The sequence below is a fragment of the Mastigoproctus giganteus genome, chromosome 1 (genome assembly GCF_048544385.1).
Source record: "Mastigoproctus giganteus isolate SK-2022 chromosome 1, ASM4854438v1, whole genome shotgun sequence".
Lineage (NCBI taxonomy): Eukaryota > Metazoa > Arthropoda > Arachnida > Uropygi > Thelyphonidae > Mastigoproctus > Mastigoproctus giganteus.
Window position 1 is genome coordinate 244,198,271 of NC_143575.1, and position 12,780 is coordinate 244,211,050.

Genomic DNA, 12,780 nt, shown 5'->3' on the forward strand with positions numbered 1-12,780 from the left:
GGCACCGGTGCTTTCCCACAACTCCGCATTTGAATCTCTTGTGAAGTAAGACAGTACAGTACTGTCAAGACCAGATAGCATATGTTAGTGTATGTTCATGTTTGCTTAGTGCGGGTTATGTTGTTCATCTGGCCGCATAGCCTAGGGTCTGTGGAACACCACAGACTGCTAGTTACCGTCACTGGCACTGGGAGCCGGACCAGGTAAGTGGGAAAGGAACTCAAGCTGGCCGACCCTGGGGTTAGCCTGAGCTTCCCAGGGAGGGCCAAAAAAAAATAATAAAATAAAATAAAATAAAATAAATTAATAAATTAAAAAAATCAATAAAAAAAATTAAAATAAAAAAATAAAAATAAATAAATAAAATAAAAATAAAATTAAATTAATGAAAAAATATATAATAATAATAATAATAATAATAATAATAAAAATAATAAAAATATAAATATATAAAATATATATATATATATATATATATATAATAATAAAAATAATAAATAAATAAAAAATAAGTAATTTTTTTTTTGAAATAGGAGAAAGGGTGAGAGATTGAGGAGAAGAAAGAAGGTAAGCAGAAGAAAGAAAGGGCATAGTAGGGTGGGCTCCCCAAAGGGGAGCCCACCCTACTATGCCCTTTCTTTCTTCTGCTTACCTTCTTTCTTGACCTCACAATCTTTTCTCTTCCTCCTGCAAGAATAATTACACTGACACGATCTGAGCAAATAAGCAAAGGTTGACATCAGAAGTTTTGAAACAGTAATCCGACCAAGAAAAAGAAGAAAAAAAGTCTCACAGGTCATCCCATTTTGCATTCTTGTTATGCCAAACAACACGAGGATGGGAATAGTGATGACATAAAGGTTCCATTGGAGAAGAGACAATCGCCAAGTTGTGATCTGAAGTGCCTAAAGGACCTCTCACTTCGAATGTGTACTTAGAAGGGTTGTTTGTGAGAAAAAGATCAAGCGTATTGGCTGTATGATTGGAATTGTCCGGTGCAAGGTTATTAGTAATTGCAAAAGCCTTAGTATTTCGACCTGCTGGGTCAGTGTGACTAGCAAGCGGAAGCCAGCTGGAGTTGTGAACATTAAAATCACCAAGGAAAATTATCTCACTGTCAGGAAAGTTGGACAGGAGAAAGTCAAGTTGTAAAGAGAGGAAGTCAAAGAACTCCAATTGATTAGTGGAGTTGAGAGAATGGTAGAGACAACAGATGAATTTGACACAATGGGGTAGAGAGATTTAAGCCAGAGAAGATCAAAGAGAGGAGATTACAAATTGCCAAGTCTCTGACAGGGAACATCAGAACAGACATATGCACAAGTACCACCTTTGAGGCGAAAGGAATCATACAGCGAATAATTTGGGCATCTGAGATGAGCAGTAGTTGAATAAACCGATAACTAAGATTCCATCAGAAAACGTAGATGCGGTTTGGCAGACTGCAAGTGGAAATGGACATCGCTGAGATTATAATTGAGACCATGTATATTTGTGAAATGAATTAGTAACTGCTTGGGAGGTTTTGATCTTTTCGCAGATAAGCTTGCTTTATTAGTTTGACAATTCATGGTGCATTCAATAGTAAGAAAAAGCGGGTGGGACATGCTGTAGGAAATAATGAAATTTTTCGATATGGCGTACACGTGGTAAGAATATTAGCATTAGCATTAGTAGAGGCATTTGATGCAAGAAAGCAAGCTTATGCTGCATCATCCAAAAAAAAAAAAAAAAAAAGAAAGAAAGAAACCACTATCACTTCACCCCTCTGTTCGTTCAAAATACCCGTCCAGCTGAGCCTTAAACTTATTTATGCTATCAACTTCCACGACAAGGGATGGAAGTCTTTTCCACCAACCAACCGACCGCTGGCTAAAGGCAAATTTCCGCACGTCTATCCTATATCTGTCCTTCCTCAATTTTAATTTATGCAATCTCAAGTGATTATTCTGAGCGAGAGGAAGAATCCCATCAGCATTGAGCATGCTCAAACCATTCAAGACATTATACACCTCTATCAGATCACCTCGCTGTGCCTAGTCTCCAGACACTGTAATTTGCAAAACTTAAGCCTTTCTTCGTAAGAGCACCCCTTTGTTCCATTCACTAATCTTGTTGCCCTTCTCTTTACTCGTTCCAGCAGCTCTACATCCTTCTTGAAATGGGGCCTCCAGACCTGTATACAGTACTCTAGTTGTGGCCTGACCATTGCCTTATACAAGAGAATAATCACCTCCTTATCCCTGCTAGAAAAATTCCTATATATCATTGACAATACACCATGAGCTACTCTTGCAGCGCGTCTGCACTGCTCAGAGAATTTCATATCTGCCTGCAAAAACCACCCCCAGGTCCCTTTCATTCACTACCACTGTCAGTGTAGTACCACAGAGTTGATACGTTGCTCTAAGGTTGCTGTTTCCCATGTGTAGTACTTTACATTTGTCAATATTAAACTTCATTTGCCACCTCTCAGCCCATCTGCTCAACCATTCCAGATCCTGTTGCAGCAGCATAGTGTCAGTAGTATCCTTGACAACCCTGCCTACATTTGTATCGTCTGCAAACTCCGACATTAAGCTTGATATACCATCATCAATATCATTTATGAATACAGAAAACAATAATGGACCCAACACTGAGCCCTGAGGAACTCCACTAATAAGATTAGTCCAAGATGAGCGGTGTCCATTGATCACCACTCTCTGTCTTCTCGCCCTCAGCCACCCCCTATCCACAGCAGCAACCTGCCTCCAATGCCACCCTGCTCCAATTTGTGCAGCAGTCCTCCACGTGCAACAGTATCAAAGCCTTTCCAAGATCCAAGTATATAACATCAAAGCCACTCAATGCATCCAGTTCCTTTGTGACTGCAACATAGTATCCAATCAAATTGGTCAGGCAAGACTTTCCCTTAACAAAACCATGCTGTGTCCGAGCTATAACTGAAGTCCTGTCTAAATGATCCTGCAGCGCTTCTTTAACCACTGCCTCCATTAATTTTCCTGGAACAGAAGCCAAACTCACAGGTCCATAATCACTTGTGTCAGCCTTTGATCCTCCTTTGTGAACTGGGGCCACATTTGCACATCTCCAGTCTGTGGGCACCTCCTCTGAGTCCAAGGAAGCTCTCATAATTATGGTTAAGGGCCCGTCCACTTACTCTGCTGCCTCCTTCAATACAACTGGACAGATCCCATTCACTCCGGGCGCTCCTCCTGTGTTCATCCTCAACAACCTCTCCTCCACTCTACTCTCAGTCACCACAAGATTCTCTAGCTCACTGCCAGAGTTGAATACACCTCTGGCCATCCCCTCACTAAATAACCCCTCATGTGTGAATGTCGATGCAAAATATTCATTTAGTTTGGTAGCCACCAGGCAGGATCATCAACAGTCGACCCGCCGACCGGGCTAGCCGAGTGGGTAAAGTACCTGCCCGGCAACCCAAAGGTCGCGTGTTCGATTCCCGCCTCGGGCTTGGATCAAAGTACTGCAAAAAACCTTGGGAGGTGCAATATGGCCACAGAAGCCGATGCGCCAACAACTACCAAATCAAAAAAAAAAAAAAAAAAAACAGTCGACCCATCGATATCAAGTGGATCAATCCGATTCATCCCCCTCCCTCAATAGTTCACATAAGTAAAGAACTGCTTGCCGCCTTTTCCTGCACCCCCCGCCAAAGACCTCTCGTAATCCGCCTTCGCCTGCCTAACCTCCCCTGTAACCCGGTCACAATCAACCCGCATCTATCATAGGCCTCCGTGTCATGTGTCAATTTGTATGTATCCCATGCATGTTTCCTCCCCGCCACATGCCTCATCAGTTCATCCGACATCCAAGTTCATCCGATATACCCAGTTCCTTGACATAACGTGGCCTCGACAATGCTCCCCGCATACACACTACTCGGACTCTCTCCAGTCACTATCTGGCAGAGTAGAGGTAGCAAGATTATTCACTAGCTGATCCGGAAGCCTCCTAGAGAGTTACCAATAGGTTCGGTCCAGTGTACTAACTAGCGGCCGGCCTGCGAACACCGTTTTAGAGCTGTAGAGATTTAAAAGATTTAAAACCCTGGAGATTTAAAAGGTTTTTTTTTTCCAACACATCACAAAATTTTTCTGCAGCTGCAGAATCAGCACAGGCGACACCACCGCATACTGTAATATTTTGGAAACCAGCGCGATGCTTGAACCTATTAAACTATCCGTTGCTTGCCACGAACTTGGCTTGGAATTCGCCGTACTTATCCTTAACATCTTCATAAATACTTCTTGCTTTTGCTTGAGTGGTCATTGGACTCAGGGGTACTTGTTTCTGAATCCGATTTTCCATCCTTATTATTAATAACTTTTCTATCTTCTGTATAGCACCTGAATAGGATTAAGAAAAACTTAACAAAACACCCTAAAGAAGCACTGCAGGATCATTTAGACAAGACTTCAGTTATAGCTCGGACACAGCATGGTTTTGTTAAGGGGAAGTCTTGCCTGACCAATTTGATTGGATACTATGATGCAGTCACAAAAGAACTGGATGCAGGGAATAGCTTTGATATTATATACTTGGATCTTAGAAAGGCTTTTGATACTGTTGCACATGGAAGACTGCTACACAAATTGGAGCAGTGTGACATTGGATAAAGGGGTGGTTGAGGGGGAGAAGACAAGAGTGGTAATCAATGGACACTGCTCATCGTGGACTAATGTTATTAGTGGAGTCCCTCAGGGCTCAGTGTTGGGTCCATTATTGATTTCTGTATTTATAAATGATATTGATGATGGTATATCAAGCTTAATGTCCAAGTTTGCAGACGATACAAAGGTTGGCAGGGTTTTCAAGGACACTACTGACACTATGCTGCTGCAACAGGATCTGGAAAGGTTGAGCAGATGGGCTGAGAGGTGGCAAATGAAGTTTAACATTGACAAATGTAAAGTACTACACATGGGAAACAGCAACCCCAGAGCAACGTATCAATTCTGTGGTACTACACTGACAGTGATAGAGAATGAAAGGGACTTGGGGGTGGTTGTACAGGCAGATATGAAGTTCTCTGAGCAGTGCAGACGGGCTGCAAGAGTAGCTCATGGAGTATTGTCAATGATATACAGGAATTTTTCCAGCAGGGATAAGGAGGTGATTATTCCCTTGTATAAGGCAATGGTCAGGCCACACCTAGAGTACTGTATACAAGTCTGGAGGCCTCATTTCAAGAAGGATGTAGAGCTGCTGGAACGAGTACAGAGAGGGGCAACAAGATTAGTGAATGGAACAAAGGGGTGCTCTTACGAAGAAAGGCTTAAGTTTTGCAAATTACAGTGTCTGGAGACTAGGCACCAGTGAGGTGATCTGATAGAGGTGTATAAGGTCTTAAATGGTTTGAGCATGCTCAATGCTGATGGGATTCTTCTTCTAGCTCAGAATAATCACCTTAGAGGGCATAAATTCAAATTGAGGAAAGACAGATGTAGGAGAGACGTGCGGAAATTTGCCTTTAGCCAGCGGGTGGTTGGTTGGTGGAACAGACTTCCATCCCTTGTAGTGGAAGTTGATAGCCTAAATAAGTTTAAGGCTCAGCTGGACAGGTATTTTAAACGAACAGAGGGGTGAAGTGGAAGTGGGTTTTTTTTTTTTTTTTTTTTGGCTGATGCTGCATAAGTTTGCTTTCTTGCATCAAATGCCTCTACTAATGCTAATGCTAATGCTAATGCTTTCAACTTCAACTGCTGGTTGGAATAAACAACTCGCTTCTGCAGAAAAACAAATCCCTGCCCAGAACATAAAGAATTTAAGCAGTATTGCTATCTAGAAAGAAGCAATGAAAAACGCAATTAAAAATCTCCCTTCTTAAGGTATCGTAGGACATGACAATATACCAACCTTTATGATCAAAATTGCTAGTGTATACATTCTAGACCTTCTGGTCTTATTTTTTAATCAGGCCATAAATAATAACTATTTTCTCCCAGAATGGGCTCGCTACAAAATTTTTCCACTACCGAAATGCGAAAAGATCAAAAGCAACAAAGACAGGAGGCCAATATCAATCTCATCCTCTGTACTTAAACTCCTAGAGAGATATATGCTACTAACAGTGAGGAAGCAACTGTTCCCAATACATCATAACCAGATTGACTACGGTATTATGGGGAGATCCACATCGATCAACCTTCTCGAAAAACCATATAATCCTGAAGGCTATGGATTCTAAAAATCAAATCGATATAATTTATAAAGACATCAGCTCTATATTCGATGCTGTTTCCACAAATCTCTCTCCTGAAACTCCTAGAACAGTTCATCCATGATGTCAAAGTATGATAATGCTATGTTTTCACAATGCATGAGATTATTCTCATCTTATTAGAATTAGCAAGGGCACATGATCAAGAAAAAAAGCTTATTTAGCATTCTTACATTCGAATGTTGGCATTCGTGGTGAGGGGAAGCGCTTCGTCAGGGCTCCTCAGTTAAGTCGATTGGATTACTGTTGATTCGTGCTTTTAAATATTTGATTTATTTAGATATAGATATTGTTGGATTAGTTTGTTATAGGTTTTCCTGTAATAGTTTGATTTTTATAATATTATAGATATAATTTTTTAAAGTTAATTTTCATTGATATTTAGCTAATTTTATAATGGTAGTTACGAGATCTGCCTTAAACACGTCACATGGTATCGTGACTCACACGGAAACAACCGATGGCGATTTACGGGTGAGTCGTGATTTAATCTGTTGCGGAACCTGTGGAACGTTTTCCAAGGTCTAACTTGTGACTAATTATAGCTCGCCTGGGGATTCTTTTCTTTGTGATCGACGTAAGGAGTGCACCGATTTTAAATTACAATTTGAGTCACTGAAACAACGGGTGCTTGCCGTCGAGAATAATGCATCTGGGAGCTCGTTAGGAACTCAAGAGAATGCAGCAATCTACCAAGTAATGCACACCCGATTCGGGCCTCACAACAGAAAAACCAAATGCAAACTACTCTGGTTAAAAATGACATTGTTTCATTAGGAGACTCCACTGTCAGGGAGTCTGGAAATATTTTTGTAATAAGGATAGTTGGACTAGAACCAGGGTATGTCTGTCGGGAGCAACTATTAATGATGTCACCAAAAGATTGTCAGATTTTAAGGGGGGGGGGGTAAACAGAATATTATTATTCATGTGAGGACTAATAACATTAAACGTACACCATCTGACCATTTGTTGGAAAAATACAGGACCTTGCTGAGGAAATGCCGCGAGCTAGCCCACAATGTCTATGTGTCTGCAATTCTGCCCAGACACGATAGGAGGGATTATATGTTAAAAGCCTTGTGGATTAACTCAAGACTTGAAGGACTCTGCAAAGCTTTAGTGGGGAAATTTCTATCAGCATGGCCCACACTTATAGGTAGAAGGAATTTGTTTCGTAGAGACAGCATACACTTAAACAAAGGTGGTGCAAACGTTTTTGCCAGTATTATTGAGGATACCATAAAGGTTCAGGAAAACTGCTAGTTAGGGGGGATGTGGGTAATACTGACACACGTTTATCTGATAATATTGATCAAAGTAACTCTTGCACATACCTTATCTGTTACCCCAACTGGACATATTATCTAGATGTTCTGGGGGGCTGAAACGTTTCAAGTGAGCGGGTAGCTAATGCCAGGGAAGCAAGCCTAAAAAACTTCAAGGGTTATGTTGTAAATATACAAGAACAATAAGTCTTAATTGTTTATATAGTAATATCAGAAGTGTCGTCAATAAAATGAGCGAATTCGAACTGCTGGTTAAAACAAGTAACGCGGACATAATAGGGCTTACGGAGACGTGGTGCCATCCGGAAATTGGGGATGATGAGTTTCAGTACGGCTTGTATAATGTATTTAGGATGGATAGGGTAGATAGAAGGGGTGATGGGGTAATGCTTGTTATCAGAAGCAGCCTGAGTGCGACTATAACTTTCCCGGATTCAGACATTTCACATGCTAGTATAGAGTCTGTATGGTGTGAGATAGTTGAAAACAAAGATATAATGCGAGTAGGAATAATCTACAGACCAGGTGATTGTGAAGATTATGACAAAAGCCTCCACATGTAAATGGAATGGGGAAGTAAGCGTCAATGTCTTATTATGGGTGATTTCAATTTGCCGCTAATTGATTGGAGTAAATGGGAAGGAAACTCGACATGAGGAACAAAATTTTTAAATCAACTAGATGACTGTTATTTGTATCAACATGTCAGGGAAAGTACTACAGATACGAATATTCTAGACCTCATCATCACCCATGAATCAGATGACATAACAGGGCTGACAGTAGAGGAACCAGTAGCAGGAAGTGATCACGGAGTTCTACGGTGGTTGATGATGAGAGAGGTAGCAGTAGTAAAAGGCAAAGGAATGGGTTTTAATTTCAGAAAAGGAAATTACGAAGGCTTAAGGTGGCCTCTATTAACTGGGTAGATATCGCCCAGAAAATGAATACAATTGACCTGTGGTATGCTTTTAAAACATTAATCACAGTTTCCTTGAATGCGTATTTACCATTCAAAAATACTCCACGAGGAGGGTTCCACGTTGGATGAATAGTAAAGTTGCCACATTACTTGAGCAGAAAAAGGTGGCATGGAAAGGTTACAGAGCAATAAAAATTATTGAAGCATATAACAGCTACAAGATGATCTGTAATAGAGCCACAGAAAAGGTTCGACAGGCAAAGGCAGTTTATGAGAAATCACTAGCAAACGGGGGGGGTAAGGAATTCTTCACATATATAAATGCCAAGAAGAGCACGACAAACCAGATCGGACGTTTACGTAAGGGAAAGGGGATTGTAATAAATACACCAGCTGCCGTTGCAGATGAACTCAACAGTTATTTTGCCTCGATATTTACAAATGAAAAACCCTTTGTGGCAATGGGAAATTGTGGGAGCGAAGTTGAAAAATATGTAATTAATGATATTGAAATTTCTCAAGATTATTTAATGAAAAAACTTTCGAGCCTACAGACCAGTAAGGCTCCTGGAGTTGATGGAATATAAGCTATAATCTTAAGGGAGGCGGGAAGTGAATGCATTGAACCATTGAGGCTAATTATGCGAGCATCACTAGACTCTGGGGAGATTCCATTGGATTGGAAAAGTGTCAATGTATCTCCCATACATAAGGGTCGCTCTAAGAGTGAAGTGGAAAATTATCGACTTGTCAGTCTGATTTCAGTGGAAGGGAAAATCATGAAGGCAATGATCAAGGGTGGAATTCAGGATCATTTGGATCGAATTGAAATTCTCAAGGATACTCAGCATGGTTTTGTAAAGGGAAAATCATGTTTAACAAATCTGGTTCGCTATTTCGAAAGGGTCACCCACGAGCTGGATTTAGGGAATAATTTCGGCATTGTTTATTTAGATTTCAGCAAAGCTTTTGACTCAGTCCCACATGAGCGGTTGCTTTATAAGCTGGAACAGGTTGGAATCACTTGGAAAAGCATCAGCCAAAAAAAAAACCACACGAACCAATCTCATTTTACCATCCACTAGCTCCAAACGTTTGTCTAGTTTTGCCTTGAATCTGTTAAAGCTATCAACTTCTAGAACGACAGATGGAAGTTTGTTCCAGCAATCAGCCACCTGCTGGGTAAAAGCAAACTTTCGCACATCGCTCCAACAATTATCTTTCCTCAATTTATGCCCCACTCGGGTGATTATTCTGAGCAAGAGGAAGGATCGCATCAGGATTATGCATGCCCAAACCATTCAACGCTTTATACACCTCAATTAGATCAACTCGCAGGTAACTAATCTCCAGACACTGCAATTTGCAAAATTTAAGACTTTCTTTGTAAGAGCACCCCTTTGTTCCATTCAATAATCTTGTTGCCTTTCTCTGTACTCGTTCCAACAGCTGTACATTCCTTCATAAAATGAGACCTCCAGGTCTGTATATAGTATTCTAGGTGTGGCCTGACCATTTCTTTATACAAGAGGATAATCACCTCTTTATCCCTTGTAGAAAGATTCCGGTATATCCTGGACAAGACACAATGACCTACACTGGCAGACTGTTTGCACTGCTCAGAAAACTTCATATCTGCCTGCACAAATACCCCCAGATACTTTTCACTCTACCACTGAGAGGTGGCAACTGAAGTTTAACATTGACAAATGTAAAATAGTGCATATGGGAAGCAGTAACCCCAGATAAACGTATCAACCGTGTGGTACTACACTGACACTCTCTACATTCTGTCAGTGTAGTACCACACAGTTGATACGTTAATCTGGTGTTACTGCTTCCCATATGCAGTACTTTACTTTTGTCAATGTTAAACTTCAGTTGCTACCGCTCAGTCCATTTGCTCAACTTTTCAAGATCCTGTTTCAGCAACGTACTGTCATTAGCGTCATTAAGAACTCTACCGACCTTCGTATCGTCTACAAACTTCGACATTAAGACTGATATACCATCATCAATATCATTGATGAATACAGAAAACAATAATGGACCCAAAAGTGAACTTAGTGGACGTAATTATTAATATTAGTTCACGAAGAGCAGTGTCCATTGATCACCACTCTCTGTCTTCTCCCACTCAACCATCCCTTTATCCATAGCAGCAATTTGCCAACAATGCCTCACTGCTCCAATTTGTGTAGCAGTGTTCAATGTACAACAGCATCAAAAGCCTTTCTACGATCCAATTATATGGTATCAAAATTAATCTTTGCATCCAAGTTCCTCTGTGACTACATCATAGTATCCAATCAAATTGGACAAACAAGACTTCCCCTTAACAAACCCATGCTGTGTCGCAGCTATAACTGAAGTGTGTGTAGTTGATCCTGCAATGTTTCTTTAACCAGTGCCTCCATTAATTTCCTTGGAACAGAAGTTAAACTGACAGGTCTGTATTTTCCTGTCTCCCCTTGATCCTCCTTTGGGGATTGGGGTAACATTTGCACAACTTCTGTCTATGGGTATCTAACCTGAGTCAACGGTAGCTCTCATAATTATGGCTAATGGTTTGCTTACTTCCTTTAATTTAACTGAATAGATGTTTCATATGTTTATCTTCAACAATTTCTCCTCCACCTTACTCGCAGTCATTAGAAGAATATCTAGCTTACAGCCAGAGTTTAATATACCTCTGGGAATCCCCTTTGAAAACTTTTCATGTGTGAATTTAGATGCAAAATATTTATTTAGTTTTTTAGCTATCTGACAGGATCATAAACAATTGAACCATCGATATCAAGTGGACCAATCTGATTAATCCCCTTCCTTCTAGAGTTTACATAAGTAAAGAACTCTTTTTCTGTTTTTCTTTGCATCCTTTGCCAAAGATTTTTGTAATCTGCCTTTGCCTGCCTAACCTCCATTGTGACTTGGTTACTGACTAGTTTATATCTATCATAGGCTTCTGTGTCACCTATTAATTTATATGTATCCCATGCATTTTTCTTCTCTGCCACATGACATCCATTTAGGCTTAATTTTGAACAATATTTCTTAGTTGGTATGAAAAGCCTAGTCGCTTCCAAGATTAATTCTTTATATGCTTCCCATTTTGAATTTGCTGTTGGTAAGATCATCAGTTACTGGATAGATGAATAGTTACTGGATAGATAAATTCAACCGTATAGAATTTAAATGCTGTCTCAGACTACCGTATTCACCTTTACGAAAGCAAACACCCTTCGCTTTATCTCTGATGGTAGATACCTCTTTTAGTAAATCCCACTTCTGCACACTTTGCTCACTGCCACTTAATGGTTCGTTTATCAGCAGGTTCTTACATGAATAATCACTACTGTAATCAGATCAAGAGTATTACTCCCTCTAGTTGCCTCTGAACATGCTCTTGTAGAAAACAATCATCCAAGAAATCCACGAAAGCCTTGCTAGTGTGTGAGTGACCAACCCACAAGTTCCAGTCAATCTCTGGGAAATTAAAATCCCCCATTATAAGACACACTGATTTACTGGCCCACTCTATTTCTCTGCACAATTACTCATTATACTCATCAGATTCCTTAGGCCTCTAACACACCTCTATTCTCATTTTTCCCTTTCCAGTGCTTATGTCACTCGAAACACTCAACGTTGCATTGTCCATCAACATCAATTGGATGCACTTACTTAAATTTTATGCGTTTCTGAACTAACAGCATAACCCCTCCTTCCTTCCTGTACACATTGTACTCTACAAATTCTAATTCTGCACTGCTTATGTCTGTGTGAAACCACCTCTCTGATATCCCAATATTATCTGCTTTTGTTGTGTTGAATAGCACTTCAAGTTCATCAAATTTATTAACTATACTCCTAGCATTGATCATGGAAATATACATGCATCGGTTTCTACTCTTAGTTATCCTAACACAGCCCGTGCATTTAATTGTTCCACTATGACTCCCAGCTGTCATGAAAATCACCATTGCCTTGCTTTCCAGGCTGCTGCTCAATTGCTTTTCAATAGAAGCAGTTGTTCATAGAGTTTTTCCGTCATATTATGCGCTTGCCTATCAATGTACTCGTGAATCACTCGCTTCAGCAAGACCGCACAACATCATGTGAATCCAGAAAAACCTGAGTTTTAAATGATCTCTCTAGCAGTTTAAATTAGGACAAAATCCTGTGCCCTCAAGTCTCACTCAACATGTCACAGTGAGCGTACTTGCGGCAACAGAATTGCGTTGTGTTCAACTCAAAGGCTTTTTTGGTATTAACTCTTTGAGCCCGCCATTAATGGTTCTTCTACAAGTTTGCATGTA